The sequence below is a fragment of the Ceratotherium simum genome, chromosome 5 (genome assembly GCF_057802395.1).
Source record: "Ceratotherium simum simum isolate JZ-2026a chromosome 5, ASM5780239v1, whole genome shotgun sequence".
In the NCBI taxonomy this organism is placed as follows: Eukaryota; Metazoa; Chordata; class Mammalia; order Perissodactyla; family Rhinocerotidae; genus Ceratotherium; species Ceratotherium simum.
In genome coordinates, this window is record NC_141904.1 from 60,233,242 (window position 1) to 60,259,048 (window position 25,807).

At 38.0% G+C, this 25,807-nt stretch overlaps 1 protein-coding gene across 7 annotated transcripts in view; it reads right to left on the reverse strand.

Moving 5' to 3' along the window:
• The window catches only part of FHIT (fragile histidine triad diadenosine triphosphatase), a 1,358,981-nt gene that overhangs the window by 587,023 nt on the left and 746,151 nt on the right, over positions 1-25,807 (reverse strand). The gene's annotated exons all lie outside the window — the stretch shown is intronic.

The following is a 25,807-nucleotide window of genomic DNA, read 5'->3' on the forward strand; positions in this document are numbered from 1 at the left end:
TTTAAATTAGGATGTTAATTACTATTGCCTGATCAATTTTTTGACCAAGTCTTTCCATCTTTAAGCAAAATAATAGCTTTATACAATATATTTCTAATAATGTTGAAAGCTTTTCACATATAATAGTGTCAAATTTTCACTAAGGTCATAGGGTCTATATTAAAACCAAGGATTTCATAGGGATTCATTTTTGGATTTTTTTCACAAAGAAAACTAACATACACTAAAACCCACTAAAGAAAAAAGGATTGCAGTTATTTATTAACTTGCGGTCTTTGAAAGGGCTTAGTTTTATAGTTCTAAAAAAGACGGAGGCCAGCCCAGTGGCGTAGCATTTACGTTCTCGTGCTCCACTTCTGATAAAACAGGAGAGAATTGGTCTTGGTGTGTATTAGCCACTGATCTAGAAATGCTGTAAGTAATGACTATGTTCTATACAAATGAAATTAATAGATGATTACAGTACATACTCCCATACCTACAGCAGGGGTGAAATGATCAAGCAGCAGAGCAAAAATAACAATGTCAGTTGGGATTAGGTAACCGATGGTCCTGGGGATATCTATCTCAAATGCCTGAAGAACCCAGGGCAGGTCTAGTAAATGAGCAGAGCAGGCCTGATTTCAGGGCATGTATGCACTTGGTTCTGAGCAGTGGAGATAGCAGTAAACCTAGCTAAAGAAATGAGTTTCTGCTACTAGGCCCTGGCCAATTTTTGCCATGCAGGAAGGTAGAGTCTCAAGCTGCTAGAGCTTTCTATTTTTCAAAGTGGAACCACAAATAGAAATGTTTACATATTGTCTCCAAAATGTCAAATTATGTCACAGTTTTTTTAAACCATTGTGTAGAGCAAATAAAATACATGTCTAAGCATCTGTGCTCTCCAAAAAGGTGATGTCATCTCTGTTCCTGGTCAAGGAAGCTAAAAGGAAACAGGAGACGTCTTTTCCTCTTCCTTCTTCCTCCTCCCTCCCTGTATTCCACCAACAGTCCTACTTAAAGTATAGTTAAGGAATATTGCCACTCCTCAACCGATTTGTTCTTGGCCTCAGAAGAGATGAGAAGCATGTTGGACAGGTAACGTCCATGATCCTGCCTGCTGGTATTCATGCCCTTGTATAACCCCTCCCTTTTGTGAAGGAAGGACCTGTGACTTGCTTCTAACCAGCAGACTGTGCAAAGGTAATGGATCTTACTTCCATGATTACTGTATATTATGTAAGACTCTGTCTTGCTACCAGACTCTCTAGTCTCTCTCTCTTGCCTGCTGGCTTTGAAGAAACAAGCTGCCCTGCATCCTACAGCCCCAAGGAAATGAAATGTCAACAACCTGAGGGAGTTTTGAAGTAGACCTTTTCCTAGTCTAGCTGCTGCTGAGACCACAGCCCTAACTGAAACCTGGATTGCAGCCTGGTAAGACTCTGAAGCAGAAAACCTATCTAAGCCACGCCTGAACTTCTGACCCATAGACACGGTGAGATAACAATTGTGGTTGTTTTACACCACTAAGTTTGGTGTAATTTGTTACACAGTAATAGGAAACTAATACAAGGAGCTTGCTGCAGGATGCAAATCAACTACATCACTAGGCACACTCTTTAGTTCAGCTGACATTGACTTTTCATTATAAAACTTGCTGAATGAAGGAAGCAATGTACTGAATTACATTCAGATGCAAGCTTCTTATCTCATTGCAGACCAATATTCAGAGTAGCTCTGTTCTACAGTTTCTCAGCATGGTGGGAAGACAGGTGTGGTCTAAATGTATGCAGAAAAGGAGAAAGGTGGTATTTTCTCACTCTGACTTAGAATTTGGTCTAAAGATATGTGTGACAAGAGTGGAGAGGGCAGGTCAGGGAAATACGGACTATAGAGAAGCAGTTCTTGTCACCTGTCCTTCTTCAAAGTTGTATCATAAAACTTTGTTATTACTAGAGTTAAAAGCAATGGATGAGCTAATTGATATGTATTACCTGTAATAAGCTGATATGGTGAGGATAGCAAGATAAAAATTTCTATAGAATTCTCATACTACTACATTCCATTGGGCAATTGAAAATTTAGAGAATATAATATTACCCACGGTTGGCAAGGAAACTGATCATTCACTTTTATCATTCCCTGATCACTATTTCTTTTTCTTCTTCTTCTTCTTTTTTTTTTTTTGCTGAGGAAGATTCGCCCTGAGCTAACATCTGTTGCCAATCCTCCTCTTTTTTTGCTTGAGGAAGACTAGCCCTGAGCTAACATCTGTGCCAATCTTCCTCTATTTTTTTGTATGTGGGACACTGCCAGAGCATGACTGGTGAGTGGAGCAGTTGGGCACCTGGGATCTGAATCCGCAAACATGGGCTGCTGAAGCAGAGCACACGGGATTTTAACCACTTGGCCACAGGGCTGGACCTTGCTCACTATTTCTTAACACAACAAAATCACTTACAGACCCCTGCAAAAAACTTGCATTATCTTTACTTCCCACTCCTAGCTCTGGCTAATGGCTACTCCCTCTAAGAATTACTTGAAGAAGTCTTCCTTGATAACTCGGTCCCTCCTCACTGTTTCCCTAATACCCTGTGCAACCTCTATCATTTCACTTCCTATCTTGCAGTATAATTACCCGTTCAGGTGATTGTCTTATCCACTGGAGTAACTGCTGTTTGAGATCAGGGATCATGACTCTCATTTTTCTATTTCCAGCATGTAGGAGAGTGCCTTGCCCATAGCAGGTGCTCAATATGTGAGAGGTAAATAAATGAATGCTGTTTCAAAGCTGTACAAGAGGTAAGAGAGGCACTTTAACTGTGATAAGCAACAATAAGCTTGGAGAATGCAGGCAGGAATATGCTGAGAGCTTTGAAACACTAAATCTGTTAGTGGTGAGCCTGAGGCAGGGGTCATCAAAAGTAAAAGATTTATACAAAACAATAGGAAACTAAGAATTTTACAGCTCAACACATGTTAAAAATAGAAGAAATATCCTAGGTACCCCCTATACCCAGATGTTAATTTTTTTTTGTATCTTGCTTCAAGCAGTATATGCATATTATTAACTCATATCTAATATAAAGAGCTGTGCTTTTCTAAAAACATTTCTTTTAGGTTCCTATTCAGCTGGTTTTGTCAGGTACCGGGAAATAAGGGAGCTCCTTCTGGTCAGAATGGCCTTGCAACTCAGTGAGGGAGAGTCAGTCTCCTACTTATGCCTCCCTTGGAGATCAATTCCATAAAACGCAACAGACGGTTTGCCAGACAGCCTTCATTTTCAGTTGAATAACTTTGATTTGTACAGAGGCCAGTTCTTCACATTTATTTCAATGGTTTAACAGGATAAACTTGAAATCGGTGCTCCTGAAGAAACTTCAAGGTGATCTTAATATTATTCTACCACTCCCACTCTGACTCCTTCTTCAGAGACTTTACCTATTCCTTCTGAAGGAAGATGAAAATTCAGATGCACAGACTAAGAAATTGAATCCTCTCTCTCTTTTTCCCTTCACACTAACATTATTACCTAAACATCAAATAATCCAGGACATTAGTTCTCTTCTTTTTAGATGCCAGGCCTGGTCAGTAAAAACTAATTGCTTGGATGATTAGGATGATTATTATGAACTATCCCAAGTATACTGCAAATTAAATGCTTGACCGAGTAGAGAGTCTATTGAAAAAAGGCTTAAGATTGAAAACTGCCAAGGGAGTTCTTCACCTTTCCCCAGAGCACACAGGATCTATACATTAATACTAATATGCATATAATGGCAGACATTCCTACACCTCCTCATGCTGGTGAGTCTAAGTCTGAATTACTTTTCATCCAATTAATTTAGAAAATAAATTATTAAGCATGAATATCCCTTGGTATAATAGCTTTAATCAAACAAAAAGTGAGCTTTTTTGTCTTGCAAACATATGACATCTTGCAAACATAAGAACTTTAAAAGAGTTTACAAATTAACAATAATAATTGTAATAAATAAAGTCAACTCTTTAGAAATGAGATGGACGAAGAAAACGAAAAGGCACTTCACAGAGAAAAAAATTCCAGCCGCTGAAAAACGAATGGAAAAAAGGGCAATCTCAATAAACAATGGCTTGTTTTCTTTATATTTTACTTTAAACTTTTCCTACCCCTTGTCTTTTCATAATTTTTTTTTTATATTTTTTTATCATTAATTTTTTAATCATGTTTTTTTTATTGTGGCATTTACGTTGTCAAACCTTGTGCCACTGTCCATGAATCAGTATATATATGACATTGTTGCCCCTGTTCTTGTTGAAGTGCCTGATACACTGTATAGAGTTTAGCATATTGGTTACTCATATTATCTCCGGTGGTGACAATTGTTTGTTGGGTGGATGGGTCATAGGCAACTGTTTTTTATTTTTGTGAGCTCGATATCATTTTGGCAGAACCATCCGTAAACCAGGTATGTTTTTGTTGTTCTTTAGTCAATTGATTATATGAGACACCCCATTTAACAGGAGATTTTGTTATATCAGTCTTGGGTGACACAGTTGGCTTATTGTTATATTGAGACACTTGTTTATGTAATAGAGACAACCCCTTTGGGCCAGGTTTGGCCCGGTCTTGAATATACCATTTTTATTTGATGATATTAAATTTTTGTGTATGTCTAATTTTATGAGTAACAGGTATGCTATGAATCCATTGTATGATGGGTATTTGAGGTCGCATAATTACTTTATGTCCCAGGGTAAGGCTTTTTGAGTCTATTAGAGCCCAGTAGCAGGCTAACAACTGTTTTTCAAAAGGATTATATCTTTCACTGGAACAGGGAAGCTTGTGACTCCAAAATCCCAGAGGATAACGTCGGGCACCTTGTTTTTGTCATAAACTTTAGCTGGCATATTGATCAATGACATCTACCTGTAACTCAATGGGTCCCGGTTTAATTGGTCATAGATCTAAAGCAGTCTGAATAGCATGTTTGGCTGTTTTAAAAGCTTCTTTTTGTTTTATTCCCCATTCAAATTCATATTTTTTTTTTGGTAACTTTATATAAAGGTGCAAGGAGCCGACTTAAATGTGGAATATGTGCCCTCTAAAATCTAAATAATTTAATAAATTTTTGTGTTTCTTTTTTGTTGCGGGGTGCTGCAAAATCTAATATCTTTTGTCTAGCTTTAGGTAAAATTTTTTGTTTTCCATTATTTTAAAGTATTCTCAAAAATTTAACATTTGAACTTGGGCCCTGAATTTTAGCTGGATTAGTTTTCTATTCATCCTCCTCAAGTGTGTTTATTACTTTTTTTAACTGTTGTTGTATTTTTTCTTTTTTTTTTTTTTTTGGATCATAATATCATCTATATAATGTACTATTTGGACATCATCAGAAGCAGGTACCTTCGCCAAGGTCTCAGCAACCTGTCGATGGCAGATAGTGGGACTATGCACATATCCCTGAGGAAGTCTAGTAAAGGTATATTGTTGTCCCAGCCACGTGAAAGCAAACTGTTCTTAGACACTTTTAGGTATAGGTATGGTGAAAAAGGCATTAGCCAAGTCTATGACTGCATACCAAGTGCCTGGATAACATTGCACTTTTTTTATAAGAGTAATCAAATCAGGGACGGCCGCTTGAATAGCCGGAGTCACTTTGTTTAGCTCTCTGTAATCTACAGTTATTTTTCATGTCCCATCACTTTTTTTAATAGGCCAGATAGGATTATTCCAGGCTGTAGTTACTCTGCGAAGGACTTTTACAGCCAAATAATCTTCTATGGTCTCAGATATTTCTTGTTGTCTTCTAGGGATGTGATACTGTCTTTGATTGATCACTTGCGTGGTAGGTGGAATTTTTATTTTATGATGCAAACATCCCACAATTACAGCATTAATATGAAAAGACAAAGCTCTAATAGCAAATTGGTATTGTCCATTAGCCAAATTTAATGTTAATCTTTTTAGAATATCAATCCCAATTATATATTTTGGTATTGGTACAATCATAACTAGATATGTGCGCCGGGGTAGTTGCCCAATTTGTATAGAAAGATTAGTGGTAACTGCCTGGATTTCTTTTCCTCCCAATCCAGTTATCAGAATTGATGTACCTTGAAACTTAGTTGGATTCCCATAGATAAGGGTGGCCTCTGCCCCTGTATCTACAAGTGCCTTCACACTAGTTGTAGATCCATTTTTCTAAAATATTTTAATTGGTACATGTGGTCTAATATTTTTTTTTATAGTGGCGCTAATCGATACAGAGGTTTGGCCTTCCCCTCAATCACATAAGTCAGTAAGAAGAGGATCCAAGGGAGGAGGTGGTGCACTAGGTGCAGTAGGCACTGGGTTGGAAGCATTTTTTATATTGTCCCTTCTGTTCACTTGTTTTACATTCAGCCCTTTTTCTTTATATAGTTTTTATAATTTTTTAGTGTCAACTCTATCAATCTGGTCTTTAGGTACTCCTGCCTGGAGTAGGGCCAAAAACATATCACCTCGAGTTATTTTATCCTTTTTAAAGAATGTTTCTCTTTTTTCTCTTCTTGGAGAGTTTTTAGTTGTCTGCCAGTCTCCCAAGTCTGTTAGCTGCATAATCTTATCTGCAAGTGTTGATATAGGGCTTTCAGTTTCATTCATGAGAAGGGTTGTAATTATTTGTTTGTATGCCGGAGGTGCAGTTTTTATCAACTTGTTTCGCACCTGGACACTTAAAGTCATTTCATTTAAAGCTTCATCACACCCCAGAAACACAGCCCGTTTCATGGTTTCTTCTCTCATCTTTTGGACACAATCTTTTAAAGTATACCATGGTCTATTAGTGTCTGGCCACATATCATCCATGGGGTATTTATCTTGAGCTCCTTTTACTGCAAGAGCCAATAAAGTTGTACCATCAGTGTCTTGTCCATGATCATTTGGGGGGTGAGCATTTATGCTCTAGTCTCTGAAAGCTCCCCGTATTACTGGATCATTGGACAAAATTATAAATTTAAAAGCATCTCCTGCATCCAGATTAATTCCTGTAGCGCCCATATCATATAGGCGAACAAGCCAGGTTATAATGGCTTTTCTAGGCTTTTGTGTAGCCCGGGCTAAAATATCAGAAATTTCTTGTTGGTTAAAATCTTCAATCACATCTTTTTTTATAGGATGATTACTATCCATTTTCATCTGCCGACGGCGAAGAGGACGTGCCTCTGTGCGTTTGGGCGGTTTTTCCTCTTCCTCATAATCAGTTTCAGAATCATCATCCCAGATATCATCATCCCATGTGTCCGGGTCCCACTTAGGACCGGCCGATGCTATGGTCATATGAACTTTTCGTTCATTTATCTTTCCTCTCCTCTTTCTATATTTATATTTGGCAACTCTTACAGCAGCCTTTTCTGCTATAGCTTGGTAGTTACGAGTCTGATCTCCCAGTGCAAGATATTGACATTGAATTATAGCCAAACGAGACTGCAAATTTAAATTTTCTCTTTCCGAGAGTGCCTTCTCTTTTTGTATCTTATCCCTATCTTCTATGGCCCGGCGATAAGCAGTCAATAAACACCAACCCCGCCGTGCCAAAAACGAAACATCATTTTTCACTTTCCTTTCCACCGTCTGCAAAGCTTTGGTCACATCCAACGGTTCAAATTGTCGCAGATGAGCATCCCAAGCTTCACATAGCCCTGACCTATGAGCCCACTCCCCAGCCAGAATGCAAAAGGGAGGGTCCTCCCATCCTGGAATCCCTTCCACCTTGGCTTCAGTTACCTTTCGTTTGAATAGGAAAGGCATCTCCTTAATCGAATCCTGCTCACAGCGCCAATTAAGAATATGTCTTGACATGAGTACAGCCATGTTTGGCCGCTCCATTGACCTACAGCCACCAGCACAAAAAAGAAATACAAAGCTGCTTTCTGTGTGGTGGGAACTGGCCTTTTCCCGGGAACTGGCCTTTCTCCCACGGAGAGAGTTGCAAGTTGTAACATTTCAAGGCTCTTGGAGCGTCGTAGCCCGGAATGGACTGGCCATCTGTGCCGGGCTGAGACGATAACCAAAGAGAACAATGCACGTACACAACTACTGGGCTGGGACGTTAGCCAGGGGGCTCAGTGCACGTACGCCACTGATAACCATTTTATACATGGAAACACTAAATGCTTGCTCTGCAAAACTCTGTAATTGCTTACTCTAAAAATTACTGATGGTATAAAAACTACTAGAAACTGAGACCCGGAGAGAGTTCCACCTGTGGAAGGGACACCTTGCCCAGGACGTGTGATCCTTGCCCAGCTGCGTCGATTGACAGAGCTCTCCCGGCAGTGGGGCATAGATGTTGTGAATAACTGATTTGATGTAAAGTAATTGATTTGATATGAAGTAATTGATTTGATGTGTTCTCTTTTCGGTTAACCTGGTGTTTCTCTTTCTGGTTGATTTGTGTCATTTCTCTTCAGCCGATGTGGGTGTTTTCCCTTTCCAGTCGGGCTGATGTTTTTTCCCTCTTAATATTTGACCTATTTGGATCTGTTTGCAGACTGTCACCTTTACTATCCTCTATATAATAAAATATACCTTCAGTCCATTTGTTTGGAGTGGAAAGTGTCTTTTACGTCTCCAATCAAATCCCCAAACCTCTCATAACACCCCTGTAAGTGTGGCCAATCAGATCCATAAAAATAAAAATCCAAGGCATAGAATTGGAAGGCATAAAGTTCCTATACCCTGCTAAGTACAAACACAGTTTTAATAATATCTCAAGTTCTGACACAGGACGATTCTCCACAAAGCCCCAAGCCAACCCACTCTCAATAGTATTTCATTCTATAAGTATCACTTAAGACATTTTCAAGTAGGATATGAAGAAACAGAGAAAGAATAGTTATCAAGAATCCAATACCAGTTAAGTCATTTTTACCAAATTTAATTCTAATAATAGGTCCACATTAAAGAGCAACGGTTCAAGCTATTTAGCATTAATGAGAAGATTAGCTCACTGATGAGAAAACATGAAAAACTATTCTAAACTAAAACCAATTAATTCAATCATATTTTTAAATGTCAGCAGATATACGTTCCCTCAAATTAACCAGGTCCAACTGTTTGGACCTGACTCTGTTTAATTCTACTAAGTATATACCAATATTAAAAGAGAATCAGCAATGTACTTTTGTTTTTTCAACATCTTTTCTTTTTTTTTTTTTGAGGCAGATTGGCCCTGAGCTAACATCTGTTGTCAATCTTCCTCGTTTTGTTTTCCCCTTTTTCTCCCCAAAGCCCCAGTAGATAGCTGTATGTCATAGTTGCACATCCTTCTAGTTGCTCTATGTGAGACGCCACCTCAGCATGGCTTGATGAGCAGTGCGTAGGGCCACGCCCAGGATCTGAACCAGCAAACCCCGGGCCACCGAAGCGGAGCACGCAAACCTAACTGCTGCACCACGGGGCCAGCCCAGCAGTGCACTTTATTCTTGTCATTCTTTGGTATTCTGTTAGTGACCATAAAATTGGATTCAACTTTGATGACAGCATTGGCGAGGTAAGGGCAGATGGCCATATGCTCTCTTTCAGTCCTAGGGGTCTATGATTGGTTACTCTTAAACATCTTCACTAAATTTATGTTTTAATTATAAATCACTGATCTGTGAACTAGGACTTGAAAGAATTTTGAAATATAAATCTTTTTAATCTTCAATGAATTACACTCTATACATTGATTAATAATTCAGCCAGAGAAAAATAACAGTAAATTAGTCATTTTGTGTGTTAGATGAAACACACACACACAGAACAAATGATTACTCGTTCTCAAAGGATTTTGGTGTAATCTCGATTCACTCGTAACACTGGAACAAAATGGTTACACTAATTACCCAAAATCAAGTTTCACTTCTCGATGTACAAGCTTTCCATTTTATTCCATAAATTCTTAACTGTCATGGACTCAGAAAATTATTACTGTCATCAATAGGAAGATTGTTTTAGTGGTGCAGATGGCTGTCCTTTTATAGGCCAGCTTAATGACTTGTTCTTATCTAATCTGTCATCTGTTATTTAGTTGTCATTATGAACTTTTTGGGTTTCATATCAATCAATTTTCCATGTTTACTAAACAGATGGCTTTATTAAAAAAAAAAAAAAGCAAAGCAAGAAAATGACATTAAATGATTAAAAAAAAAACTCCATAGGCTCCAAAAAAGACATACACTTTTTAGCATGTCTAAATTAAAAAAAAAAAATGCTATTAAAAAAAGTAAATCTGAAAGAGAAAGTTAAAGTGAAATAGATTTTAAAACTCAATGGACAGGCAAAGAAACAATCAGTAGCAGCTGTCTACAAGTAGAATGAATTACTTGAAAATAGCGATAGGTTTTTCTTCCAATTTTTATCACAAAAATAAAAAAAAATCTATCCTGACAAACAGAGATGACAAATGTCAACTGATGTAAATCATCGATTCAGAAGCTCTTTATGTTGTAATTCACAGGTGTACCTCCTTGGTCCGTTGTTTGTAATCTTTTTTAGGAGGTAGGTAATTACATAAATACTCTCATTTAGTGAAAATGGTTCCTTATCTTTGTCATCCTTAAGACGTCTTTGTTTAATCACTGGGTTATTATCAAATCAACACTCAAACTCAAGAAGCATAATGGTAAATGTAAATGGACTACCTCAGTGAGATTGGAGTTCAGAAAATAAGTGGCATTGTGCCATGGACAAGCACTGTAGTTCACACTGTACTACAGAAAGAACCTGACAGTTATAAGAAACTAAAATATATTATTGTGATTCACTTAATCTAGAGAAAATGATTGTTGTAGGAAATGGCATTTGCTTACTTATAAATGAGCTAATGGTTAATGAAACCATTACTCTATATAGGCTGTTGTTTCTGGTTTTGTTCCTAATTGATTATGCAAGTAAAATAAAAATGGTAGCTCCAGTGGAGAAAATAAAAATAAAGTAATATATTATTGTGAAATAACCTTACATTACTTTTATGACAGTATATTTATGACTGTGTGTGTGTGCGGGGGGGGGGGTGTTCAGGAGGGATGTTTACCAATCCTATTTGTTTCATCAGTCCTAATAATGCTGCAAAGGTCATAAGAACAGAACCTTCTCATATACGTACAAAAATATTCCAGAAATAGTTTCCCAGTGTCATGCCAACCCCATCTTCCATTGTCGAAGGATTGCGTTCAACTCTGGTTTTTACCTGCCCAACTTCAAGTCTCCTCAGCTGTACAAAATCAACAATGAGGAAGATTATGAAGGCTTAAGTCTTTATGTCCTTCAGACAAAGCAGAAGAACTTAAGATGGCAAGCCAATTTCCCAAAAAAGACAAAGTCTTTGCAGTTTTATTTTCTTATATGATAATCTCAGTAAAATACAAAGCTAGTGTAGGTAGCCATTATGCCATTCCAGGGTGTACAGAGGCTTTGATGAGATGGGGAAAAAGCTATCAAAAGAAAACTGAGCATCAGATACTTGATTTGAGTCTGACAAAAATTTTCCATTCTCTCTTATGGAAAGGAAAATCAAAAGGGGCTATTGGTATATCAGAAAGACAGAGACTTTAAATCAGAAGAAGGATTTAAATCCTACCAACACCTAAAACTTGGAAAGAAAATTTGTGCATTAAAGACTTCTCTTAGTTCTTTGGCTCAAACCCTTCAGACAGAGAACACACGGTTGATGCCACATGTGTGCCTGGCAGTGGGCCAGGAGCTTTACATGTACTAGATCAATCCCAAGTAACTAGAGAAAGCGGTCCAAATTCAGCAAATGATGCTTTTAAAGCAATAAGGTGAAAAACCACAGTGTTGAGAAACGTCACATCACACAGTCAAGCTCTGGTTGAAGACAGTTTTTTTGTTTTTTTTTTTTTGGTGAGGAAGACTGGCCCTGGGCTAACATCCATGCTCATCTTCCTCCACTTATATGGGACGCCGCCACAGCATGGCTTGACAAGTGGTGCGTTGGTGCGAACCCCGGGCCACCGCAGCGGAGCGCAGGCACTTAACCGCTTGCACCACCCGGCCGGCCCCAGAAGACAGTTTTCTTGCCTTCAGGTTTATGAGTCCATGACAGGTTTTGATCTGTTCAAAATACTTTGCTTCAGATAATCAGGTCTTCCGAAGGCAAACACCAGCCAAGATCACTTTTAATGGCTCCCAACACATTAAGTGACCATTTATCAACAAAGTTTTACACACTCTTTTTTTTTTTTTTTTTAATTTTATTTATTTTTTCCCCCCCAAAGCCCAAGTAGATAGTTGTATGTCATAGCTGCACATCCTACACACTCTTTAAGCATCAGTTGGTATAAACCCTCACCCAAAGCCAGAAAGTTCAGCACAACATGACAACATTCTGTGGATGTTATACTTAGGCATATTATTCTCTGGAGTATATATTTTCATACTGATATACATATTTGCTATATTTCAAAAGCTTTCAACTATGCTCTGTTGGTGATTGTCACAAAAACGAATCATATGGCCATCACAGTCCTTGGGTAAGATTACCTCCTCTTTTCAAAATGCTTTTAGCATTCTGTACCTCTAGGTCATAGCGGCTCAGATGTGAGAACTAAACTTGTCCCACTAGATGAGTGGTTCTCAAAGTGTGGTCCAGGAAGAACAGCATCAGAGACACCTGGCAACATGTTAGAAATACAAATTACAGGCCCCCAACCCAGAAGCTCCTGAATCAAAACTGGAGGCGGAGTTTAGCAATCTGCATTCTAACAAGCCCTCCAGGCTCCCTCACTGCACCTAATAGCATCTTGGACATAACAGCCACTTAATAAATGTTTGTGATTAAAATTTAATCTTAATCAAATCAAAATGTTCTAAAGACAGGACTCATTTATTTATTTATTTTGGAGAATAATCTAAGCACGAGTTTCCTTTCCACTATTTCCACTACTTTGAGATCTTAACACTGGAGATGTATTTTGTCAAGGAATTTCTTTCCTTAACTAGGCATTGCTAGGTTCTGTTGACTTCCCATTAATTGAAACCAAAGATAGACCATAATCAGAATGAAGAAGGGTGAGAAAGAGACAAGCAAAGAAGAAAGGAAAACCATTTTCTTCCTTCTGCTCATTTGGTACAAAGATTTCAGGTGTTCCCTATATTCTTAAGAAGTAAATCACATTAAATTAGAATAACTGAGCAAACATTAGTGTGAGCTTTAGGAAAAAAATGTTAAGTTCATAGTATTCTAACATAAAATCAGCTCTATTTTAGGGCGAGTGCATAGTAAAAAAAAAAAAGGTCAATAAACACTGGTAGGTGAAGTGGGAGAGGATAACAATACAAGCACAATATAAGAGGTCTACGCTGCCTGGTGCTCATTTACTACTCTGCCAGCCCCATGCATTTATGGCACAGTGATCAAGCGCACGGGCTCTTGAGCCAGATTAACAGGGTAATAATCTGGCTCAGATCCTCACTAATTGTAGTTCCTTCGGGAAATTAGTCATCTCCTTTGTGTCTGCGTGTCCTTATCTGTAAAATGGAATGATAACAGTAACTCATAGAACTGATGAAAGATTTAAATTAAATACTGTGTGTTGTAAATGCTCAATATATGGTATTTTTTGTCTGCCATGGGCATTGCAGAAGTCAAATATAGTTGCAATAGCCACTACATTTAAGAGGTTTGTAGTCTATCTGTCCAAGTTACAGAACACAAAACAAAAGGTCATTAAGCCAGGGGTGGAATCGTATAAGTGCTTACTCAGCCCTGGGAACATAGTAGGTATTCAGTGAGTGCAGGCCAAGTAAGATGGATTGCATCACAGTGCCAAGAGCCCTCCCCCATGGTCATGACTGAGCACTACACAGCAGAGACTTGGCCACTTCACAGAACTGAGTAGACTGGCTTGGCAGTGATGCCTGGATGACAAAACTGAAAGAAGTAAATTTCCCAAATACATTATTGCTTTAAATATTAAATACCTTTTCCTAATTCTGTGACAGCCTATGCCCCCTTCACCGTAACAACCCATACATATCACTTGTCTTTAACCAAGGAGGCAGGAACAGAAGGCTCTGGTGTTTATCACCTGGGGTTTATCTTCTTCTTGATAGATTATGAAATTCCAGAGTCCTCCAGACAAGTCCAGTTTCACAGAGCCAATTTTTGCCTTCCCCAAAAGTACAACAACGTCATAGGCAAAGATCCCAAGGTACAGGAATTGTACACATCAGGTTAGGGGCCGGCTTTCTATTAGAGGCCAATAAAACCCAACAGCGATAGAAAATGCAGGATGTAACAGATATCTTCCAAAGCAATTAGTAGAGAGTGGGATGAAAAGCAATTATGCAAACACTAGGATATTCAAGGCTCTTTCGCTCTGAGGAAATAGCAGATCCCCATTTTGGACAAAAGGAAATAGCAGATTCCTGCTTTGGACAAAGAATACAAATGTGCAGGTTTTAAGGTTTTCCGCTATTAGCATCTATCACTTCAATTCTATTTGAATATTGGGCTTTCTAGAGTTTATATTAGACTTTGCAGCCTAAATATTTATGACCACTCCCTAACACATTAAATCAGTCAAAATACTAAACAGTGGGAGAGTCCAAGGGCTGAGTAGAGGTCGAGCAAGAAGCAATCATGGAACGTCTTCTTCAGAAGGTACAAATTTGCTGGGTCCATGAGAGACAAATGCAATTTAGCAAGGTTGAAGAGAAAAGGGAAAAAAATGCTAAGAGAGGGACAACGCAAGAGAAGACACTGGGAAGATAATGAACAGAGTTTAGATATTGAACCTGAATGGGGAAGTGATCACTTTGGCTTATGAGGATGTTGTGGTAGTATAGAAAAACCCAGGTGTTTTGAGCCTGGAACCCTGGGTTTTAATTCTGTCTCTTTTAGACCTTTGGCAAGACATATAATCTCACTGAGATTCATTTTGAGCACACGCAAAATGAGGGCAGTAATACCTATTACATGAAATAGGTAAAGAATAAATAACAGCAGTAAGTACTGGGTGTGTAAACTCATTCTTTTCTCTTTCCCTCATCAGAATGGATGCCTGTTCTTTATTTCAAAAGCAACGCGGCCAAAATCAAATTCACAACTTTTTCTTACAAACTTCCTTTCTCAACTGCCCTGTCTTATCGATAGGGCCACCTCATCTCCTTTGACCCAAGCTTGGACTCTCCCATCAGTGCCTCACCTCTTGCCTTCAAGATGAATGCCCAGTCAAAGTATATCCCAAAAAACTACTCATTTCCATCTCTTTATCTCTGTTTTCTCAGCCACAACCCAAATCTAAGTCTGAACTCGTGCAAAAGCCTTCCATCTGAACCTCTTGATTACTAGTTTTCCTCCCACCAATGCATCCTACATCCTACTGCCTGGATTATCTTTGCAGAATACTGACATAATGTGCGCCCTCTGTGATCATTCTGTTTCTTACTCCTCAGTTATTCATTCATTTATTCAGTCCATAAACAGATACTGGATACCCAAGTAATACCAAGTACTATGCTACGTACTGGAAATGCAAAAAACGAATAAATGATGCCCTTGAGAGTCCAGTGGGGAGAAGTAAGTAAGAGAGAGATTATGATACAATGCTATAAACATGAGATAGAAATGTGGAAACTAATTCTGTAGGATGAATATGATAAAATCTCAGAAATTATGCTATATCTGAGCAGCATCTCAAGAGATAAGAGGTGTTTGTCAGGTAAAGAAGTAGAGAAGGCATCCTTTTCCTCTTCTAGGGTACAAAACTAAAAAAAAACCCAAAAAACTGTATTTTATAAATAATAGACCCACACACCCCCTGTGGAGGTTAACTGGAATCATTGCTGCGGTAAGTGTGTAACTGAGTAATGATCCAGGATGCAAAGCGACTCCCCATTTGACCAAGCAGGTAAAACCAAAGAGAAGTTCCTCACAGAAGATGCAATGGCAATGACCGAGAGTTCCCTTAGGCAACTCTTAGGACAGCTATCAAAGTAAAAAAGGTAGAGATTTAAGGATCAAACAAATAAAAGACAAAAACAACATACTATTACAGACATTAGTCTTCCACTGTCCAAAGAAAGAAAGAAAGAGTGGTGAGGGTAGTTTAACCCTCAATGACAGTGAACACAGAACTTATTGCTTTTGAAATCAATATTCTTATCATAACCTCTCCTGACCACAATAAACACTAAAGAGCAGCAGGAGGATAAGCCCTTTTGAGGGCAGTGAGCTTTAATGTCACCTCATACATAACCTCACATGGATCCACTCACCAGAAAGTCAAATCTAGAGGCCTGTTCCATTTCAGACCTCATTTTTAAAAAAATGTCCTCCCTCCATTCTTAAAGGTAGTGACACAGGTCAGCTCAAGACCTACAGCATCGTGCAGCATCTCAACCAACTTGTGAGCAAGTCTCCTGACACAAGTTGTGGTTGAAATTGAGATTTAATACCTGGAAGCTAAACACATGTCAAATACGAACACTTTTCTTTTGGGATTTTTTTGGGCGGAGGGGGGATAAAGTATTTAAATCTCATTTTCAGATCAAATTAATCTCTCTTACCATATTTTTTGTTTGTTTCTGGTAGTAATGATACTAGACATGTGAGCTGTGCACTCATCACAGATAAGAACAGGGCGTTCCTTATCTCTGTTATCCCACTGCCTACAAAGTGTCTGGCATTTAAGTGTCAAACAAATTAATCGTGGGAGAGAGCAGTAAATGACATGCACATTCTACATGAATATACTTTCATCACATAGGTAAATGAGGTTGAACACCTTACCTATTCAACAGTACATCCAGTTTTATTAACTCTTCTGTGACTCTGTTTCTTCATCAATAAAATGTGGATCATATTGCCTTCCCCATAAGGTTGTATGAGGGATAAAGAGGGTAAAGTACATAAAAAGCCTAATGAGCCTTTAATAAATACCACTGAAATTCCCCCAAAAAAGCAAAAACAAAAGCAAAAACAAGACCCTTTTCAGATAAACCTGAAGTTCAACAACAATGATGATAACTATAAATAACAGATCCTCTGGAGGCACTTCTAGCCTCTCAGGAAGCTCCTTCAACTTACTCAGGTTGGATAACTCTAGGAATCAAAATGGAAATGCACTGTTTTGTGCAAATGTAAATGCTGGTTAGAGAAGCAAGATGGGTGACAGGTGAAAGTCTTTTCAGAGAAGGTGATGCAAAGGAAACAGGTGGGAATCCCAAATTCCACTTGCTCAGGAAAAAAGATTCACTATTTTCCTGGAGAGAATCGAGGAAGGAGATGGGAAGAGAGTAGATTAGGATATTTATTCCTCTGGGGAGGTCACCTCTGTCTAGCTTCCTCAAAGGTCACGGTCCTCTCAAGGCAGGTTCCTCTCCCCATGTCTCTCCTTTATTGTTCCAATAACTGCTCCCTCCCCTTGTCCCTTTAGGTCAAGGAGTGGTAACAGCTCTACTATTCCTGATCCTAGTTTATACAACATTTTCTGTGGTTCCCCTACACTCAGCCCAGAACTATGTAAATAGTCCCATTGTAAATAAACTCTTCAACTCATCCCGATTTAAATATGCCATCTGTTTCCTGTTGAGACCCTGACTGATACAGCCTTCCAAATAATGTTTTTGGTCTAGGAGCACCATACTACCTCTGTTCTCCAAACATCCCATGCTTTTCTACAGCTCTGTGCCTGTCATACTCCACGCTGCTTCTAAGAGGAAGGCTTCCCGTCTCTTTCTGCTAGGGAATTCCTACTCGTCCTTTTTTTTCCTTGAGGAAGATTAGCCCTGAGCTAACATCTGTGCCAGTCCTCCTCCACTTTATATGTGGGCTGCCACCACAGCATGGCTGACAAGTGGTGTAGGTCCGCTACGGAGATCTGAACCTGTGAACCCAGGCTGCTGAAGCGGAGCACACCGAACCTAACCACTATGCCACCGGGCCAGCCCCTGAAGATAGCTCTTTTAATCAAACCTCCTTTGACCCCACCAAGGGTAGAATTAGAGGCTCCTTCTGTCAGACTCTATATACTTCTACAACTTTGACAACACCATATATTATATACGTGTGGGGAATGGTCAAGTCTCAACACCTACCACTATACCTGGTACTCAGTAGATTAAAAAAAATGAGCACTGAATGCTTGAATGAATATACTGCTGTGTTACATACTTCTTTATTCAGTTCTACCTATCAAACCAACTGTTACTGGCATTCCATTTAGCAACATGGAGGACCATATATCTCTAACCAAAGCACAAAATATTGAGAGCTCTGAAATTGGGATCTTTTTGGGAAACCAAAATCTAAGATTTCTTTATATTAAAAAAACACATAGCGGAGGCAAATAAGAATATATGCTTGAATCTAACCTCACAGGTTACATGTTTTCTTTAATAACTTGATTTACTGAAAAATACATGAGAAACCTTTGAAAAATGAAGGTTATTTTTTCAGTAATTCAGTAGTTACTGAGTTTTAAATTCTAACACAATTCACTTTTCTAAGACAGATCTTAAAACTATGTATATATAATACATTAAAATAATAACTGATTTGAACTCACCTAAATAGCCTAATGACTCATTAAAATAATTTACTTTTCTAAGTAATAACATTTTCTTCCCTCACACATGATTCATTTCTCATCTAGTTATTTCCAAAGAAGGCTGCATTACTGTCACAGACCCCTTCTGTTCTGAGAACTTAGGTCATCTCTGGCAGAACAAAATGTCTAACACTTACATGTAGACTTCCAAAGATTTAACGTTGTTCTTAGCTCTTAAGAGGTATTATCATGATATGGTTGCTTAGAAAGTCAATTCCTAGTCAAGGATTTTTAAATGATTTGACTCTTTGGATGTTTAGTAACTTCAGTCAGCTCTCAATCACTGTAACTGTGGAATTTCTTTCCTCCTCTCATGAAAATACAGAACAATAAAACACACCTGATTAACAGCTTAGTCCATGCAGCTTGCAACACTAATAGATGCTAATGACTCTGAAGAGTACTTACTATTTACAAATTATTTTGGCTCCATTTAATGACCAAAACACTGGTGTTCTAAATAAAACATATACAATAATATAGCAACTATTTACTTGCCAATCAATGGCTATTGCTTGCCATTATTTATTTCCATTTCAGAAAATGAGCCCTCAAGGAACCCTACAAATCACTTTCTTGTATAGAGCTGAATTTTTTTAAGAGGAGGAAGGGGCTACTTTCAGTTAACATACCACAAGCTAAGTACTTTTCATGTGATATCCCATCTCATCCTGGCCTCAGCAACCCTTTGAGTCAAGGTCAGAAAGGCTAAGGGACTTGCCGAAGGTCACACAGTTAACAAGTAGCTGTCTCTGACACCCAGTTTCATGTTCTTCCCATTGTATTTGCTGACTACCCATGTAGGCTGAGGCTACACGTATGCCAAGTGAAAGGATCCACGTGATAGGTTCAGCTTGTGATTCTTCTTTGCCCCATTATATTCACCCCCTGGGGAGAGCAAGGGAGAAGAAAATAAGAGATTTTTGTGTTAGTCCATTACCACTGATGCTCATCACCAGAGAACTATTCTGTGAAATGAACTCAACTTTCCCCTAACAATGCTAAAGGCTAGTAGACTCTGGACTGGCCCTTTCATTTTCATTTTCAGAGGATCAGTGTTCTTAACGTTACATCATCAATTCTTTTCAGTTAAGTCAGGTCCTATTGCTGCCTGGACATTCAGCTCCCAGACAAATGGTTTCAATTATCCAGGGTCTGTTTCTCAATCAGTAGCCAAGTCCCTGAGATAAAATAGCAACGTTCTTCAATGTCCCTCCAGAGTGTTTTTTGAAAAGAATTCAAAGAATATTGCAGTTCAGTGAATTGTCTAGGGAATAAATTGTTTTTATTAAAGAGAAATTTTGCTAATTCTGCTCCTTTCTGAAGACACTGGAAATTCTAAGCAAATCTTTAGCATAAAAAACCATGAGAGGCAGCAAAAATCCAAACCAAATCATAAAACAACAAATAAACCTTCATAGATTACATTGTTAGCCAAAATGCATTTGATAAATTTGAAACACTTGATACATTTATGAACAAACTTACCTTGATTTACTATGCAAAATCATAATTAGCAATTTGAATTATTTCACTGCTTACTGTTTTAAAAAATCCAATCTTTTAAAATAATTGAGATAAAAGTTACATGCAGTGAAATAAAAAGATTTTATAATGGATAAATTTTGAAAAATGTATGCACACATGAGACCAAGACCCGAATCAAGTTATAGAAAATTTCCATCACCCCAGGAAGCTCTCCAGTGCCCTCTTCCAGCCAAGCCCCATCACCTCCATAAGCAACTATTGATCTGATTTCTATCCTTACAGGTAAGTTTTGCCTGTTCTTTAAATTAATATAAATGTACTCATACAATATGTGCTCTTCTGTGCCTGGCTTCTTTCGACTTTTAAGATTCATCCATTCATTTCTGTTTATCAGTAGTTACACATTTTACGGCTGAATAGCATTTCACTGTACAAATGAACACCCAACAATCTGTTTATTTATTCTATTGAAGCACTTATGAGTCATTTCCAATTTAAGGCCTTTATGAATAAAGTAATATGAACATTTGTATAGAAAACTTTTTGTGGATACATATTTTCATTTTTCTTGGGTAAATACCAGGGAGAGTAGCATTGCTGGGTAATAATCAGTATGTTTAACGTTACAAGAAACTGAACAACTATTTTCCAAAGTGGTTGTATCATTTTATATCCCAACCAGCAATGTGTAAGAGTTTCTGTTACTCCATATCCTCTTTAATTGTGGTTATTCAAGTGGGTATCTTATCCTTTTTTTTTCTATTTTCATCATAACTAATGATATTGAGTAACTTTTAATGGGATCATTGGTCATATATAAAAATATGTATATTTATATTTAAACATTTGGGCAAAGTCTACTGTAATCTTTTGCCTTTTATGTAAATTGGGTTGTCTGCTTCTTTTTTATTCAAGCACAGGAGTTTATTGTCTTTTTAAAAAACATACGTTAGATGTAAACATTTTCTTCCACACAGTAGCTTGCCCTTTCATTTTCTTAACTGAGTCTTTTGATGAGCAGAAGCTTTTAATTTTAATGAAGTCCAATTTATCAAAAATTTTTTTTGTAGTTAGTACTTTTTGTTTGCTCTCTAAGAAATCTCTCTCTATCACAAAGTCTCTAAGATATTTTTTTACATTTTATTCTAGAAGCTTTACAGTTTTAGCTTTTACAGTTAAGTCTATGATCTACCTCAAAATAATTCATAATTATTTTCAGGCTTTTTTCTCACTGTTCTTTAGCTTGGGTAATTTGTATTCATATGGCTTAAGTGCACTAACCTCTTATCATGCAGAGTCTAATTGGCTATTAATCTCATCTATTACATTTTTTCATTTCAGGCATTGCACTTTTCAATTCTAGTATTTCCATTTGACTCTTTTTATAGTTACCATTTCTTGGCTGAAATTCCCCATCTGTTCATGTATTATGTCCAACTTTTCCTTTAAGTTATTGAACATTGTTATAATAGCTATGCGAACTCCAATATCTTGGCATCTGTTTCCAGTGACTGCTTGTTTTCTTGATTGCATATCCTATCTTCCTGGTTTTTTACATGTATCATAATTATAAATGATACAACTTCAAGGTTTCTGGATTATCTTTCCTTCCCTTAGAGGTATTAAGTATTATCCTGACAGTCGATTAAATTGTTGGCAGATCCTCTTGATCCTGTCAGGCCCAGTTTTATACTGTGTTAGAGTGGGTCTATTTGGTTTTATTCTTAGTTATACGGACATGTACCTTATTCTAGATTATGATTCTTATTCCTAAGGTCTGGTTTTTCTATATTCCCAACTGAGTTTCTGAGCTGTTCAGCAAGATCTTTCCACTCTGGTGAGGCCAGGACTCCAACATCGCTCAGCACTGTATGAACGCTGGAATTTCTCTTAAACATCCAGCCCTGTAGAAGCCATCCTCTGCTAGGTTCCATAGAGTCCCGCTCTGTGCATGCACCGCACAGCCCTTGGCCAATGACATATAGGGAACCCCCATGAGTACCTCTTCTGCATCTCATTCTGCACAGCTTCCTCCTCTCTAGTACCTGGACTGTCAGGTTTTAGCCACTTCAGCAGCCCTGAACTTCTAACTCAAATGAATACCTCAGTTCAGTGAGACCCCTGCTCTTTGCTGTGGCCTCCTCTCCCTACCCAGATTTCCGGAAATCTTGCCTTTCCCTCCTTTCAAGAATCATATCTATACTGGCTGTCTTCCAATGCCTAAACTCAGTTGCCTTATATACTTTGTCCAGTTGTATAGTTGTTGACTGTGTTATGGTAACTTGTGCCAATTATTCTACCATGGTTGAAACATAAGTTGATATTCAATCTTAACATTAAATTAGTAGGCAGTAGGCCAACTACACACACTTATTTCGGTTGATGACCTTCCAGAGAATACTGCTCAAGTGAAATCTTAATCAAGGTAACCAATACAAAGACAGGCTCAAGAGTATTTTATAGAACATCTTTTAAGCCACAGAGAAAAACAGTCAGAATTAACCACATTGGCAATAATTTCTAAACTGCATGAAAAGGGTGTTTATAACATATCTGTACTATCCCAATAAAGAAAAGTGTCTGCTATAGCAGTAAGTGATTCACTGCCTATGTCAGAGAGCATTGGAACCTTCATTCTTCATACATAGTGTCATTTTTTTCATAATATGTTAGAAGAAGAGCCATTAGAAAAACTTATGTCATAAGCAGTAAGTTTATGGATATATGCTTGAATTAACAACATATTTGGCCAAGATTCAAAATGACTTCATGTTTTGTGAGGCCTAATTCAGTTAAAACTTGAGGCCAAGCAAAGAAATCAGGGCTAAAAGCTGACATAAAAATAGATTTCCTCTCCATACTCTTTCAGGTACTAATTAATTTATTTGGAGTGTTTTTCTCTTCAGACTCCAGATCCTCTCCCACGATAAAATTATCTCCACCCAGGGCTTTCATTAGCATCAGTTCACTGAAGATCCCCCAATCAACATTCTAAGGTCAAACATCCCCATAAGTTTAAATATCCACCTAGACACCCATCTTGAACTCAACACGTCCAAAACAGAATTCCCTCTCTTCCCACAAAAATCTGTACCTTCTCCTGAATCGTCACTCTGGCTGCACCATGCACCTAGTCACCTGGAAGTAGACTCCTCTCTCTCCCCTCACTCATTCTTTCATCAATCCAATCCATCACAAAGTCCCAGTAGTTCTGGGTTTTAATTATATCTCAAGTTTTTCCTCTTGTTTCCATCTCTGCTCTAGAACAAACTTTTCCTCATTGCTCACTTAATCTATTTCTATAGCCTTCAAACTGGTCTCTTCCCTCCAGTGTATCCACAGCACAGCTCCAAGTGCTCCTCTTAAAACACCAATTTGCCCACATCTTTCCCTGTTTTAGAATCCACCAAATACACCCAAACATCTCCAGAATAAAATTCACACTGCTTTTGCAACTTCCCATATCTCCTGCCTTAAGTTCTACATCTCCTCTGTGATAATTTATATTCTAGCCACACCAAACCGGTTGAGAAGTTGCTTGAATGTATCACCTAGTTTTAGAATCTCAATCCTTTGCACAAATCAGGCCATTTGCCTGAGATTAAATTCTTATTCATCCCTGGGACTCAGATCAAATTTCTCCTCTGAGCTCCTGAGGTAGAGTAGCCTGGTTCTTCCAACCTCTGTTTTGTCCTGATCCTTTTTTTTTTTTTTTTTTTAACTATACTACATTTGAAATGATCTGTTGGTCTCCTACTAGATTGTAAATGCCTTACGGAAAGGAAGTGTAACAAATGTGTCTTTACTCACCCATGATCTACCACAATGCTTCACCACAGGGTACCTCCAATAAATGTTGGGTGACAGATAGATGAGTTACAGAAAAATATCCACTTCCATTAAAGCACAGAGGGAACACTACAACTGCTATAAACGGCAATTCTGAAGTGTAGGGTGCTGCCCAGTGGCTGTGACTGAAGCTGTTGAAATCAACATCAGTATGACAACCAGCTCTTCAAAATACAGAAAAAGCATCTGGTTATCATGACCAGCAACTGCGTATAGCCTATATTTTCTTTCCTTCTTTCTTTAAAATATGACTGGACTAGTTTTCAAATTTATGTGCTCTTTAACTCATCACCTATAGTATATATATAGTCTGTATATAAATATAAGTTGACAGACGTAAGAGATAGAAATATAGTATATAGTTATACATTTAAAAAAACTGAAACAATCCAGAGATAAGAGGTGTTAGGTTTCTTTCCCATCTTGTGATGATCCTTTGGCAAGTAATTTTGATTTTTCAATAATTATTTAAAAATATTTGAACTGGCAACCTAAGAGCATGGATCTGTCCAAATGAGTATCTTTAGTAAATTGGGACTTTATGATTCATCTTCCATTTTTTACCTCAAGTTTCTCTCTCAACCTTATATTCATTTCATAAAAGGGAAAGGCAGGGAATGTACTGTTCTAAGGGACTACCTTACTGTACCCTGTTAGTGGCAGATCTAGTACGAGGAGCTATATGAAGAGTTTGGAATGGGCCCACACCATTAGGACAGATGCCTTTTCCAAAGCCCGTAGTAGATGCTTAATAAATATTTGAATGGCTGACAATGCTAATGACATTCATTTTAGTTATGACTTAATGAGCATGTACTATATGTAAAGCAGCGTTGAGTGTCTCACATCCCTTGTCTCATATAGTCTCAGGATTACCCTGTGAGGTGGGTGCGGTTGCCTCTTTATGCAGGAGAGGCAATCTAGAGGTGGAGAGGAAGGAGAAGCACAGCAAAACTCCAGCAAGAAGGTCCAGGTTCTACTCTTGCCTCTGACACTAGCTTCCTGTTGAGGCAGTAAGATTAGACTGTCTCTAATGCTGCTTCCAGCTTTAACATTCCAGGATTTGAATCAAAATGTTATTAGCATCGTTTGTTAGGGAAACAATCGTGCTTTATAATAAAATCTCTATTAAAAGTGCGTTTTTTAGAGTAGTTAACCTCAAAGGAAATGAGGAGGATTAAATCAGAGTAGTCCAACGGAACTAGCAGTACATAGATTGTGTCCTTGACAGTGTCAGTTTTTAACTAAGATGACCTAGCAGTTGCTACAGGGCTCTTTCTTTTATTTTTCAATCTTATTGGAATACAAAGCAATAATAATTTCTAATATTAAAGTTATTATTGTTTTCTACGATTTAATGTAGAAAACATAATAAAATTGCAACACTTTTTTTTCCAAAATACATTAAAAAAAAAAAAACCAAAACCACCCAGATAGATGAACATTCACAAATTATTTGACGGCCATTTGCAAAGGTAGGAGCAGGGTGCGGGGAATGAAGGCGAAGGAAGAGCAAAGACTGGTTACTTGAGAACTTAATCTTAATTTCGCAGGGTTTTTTTTTAACTCAAGATGTTTAGCTAACAGGTAAACTATAGGTAAGCTTCCATAGCTCTTCTATTAAAATTCTAATTTATTTTCACAAGAGGATCCTTATGATTATGTAAAAATTGGCACGGCCCTGCTAGTCACAACTCGTATGTTGTTATAAAAGTGGAAGCACCTTCATTACATAAGTCTCTGCCTTGCGGAGTTATCTCTGGACTGGCTTAAACACTTTCTCTAGCTCTACCGAAACGGTATCTGAAAAGAAGTGTCAGTAGAGATGTCAGTGCTTGGGAAGTGGAAATGCTGTTACCCAACCCAGTAAGACTGGGCAATGCTGAATATTCTACTTTTCTCTCTGGAAAGT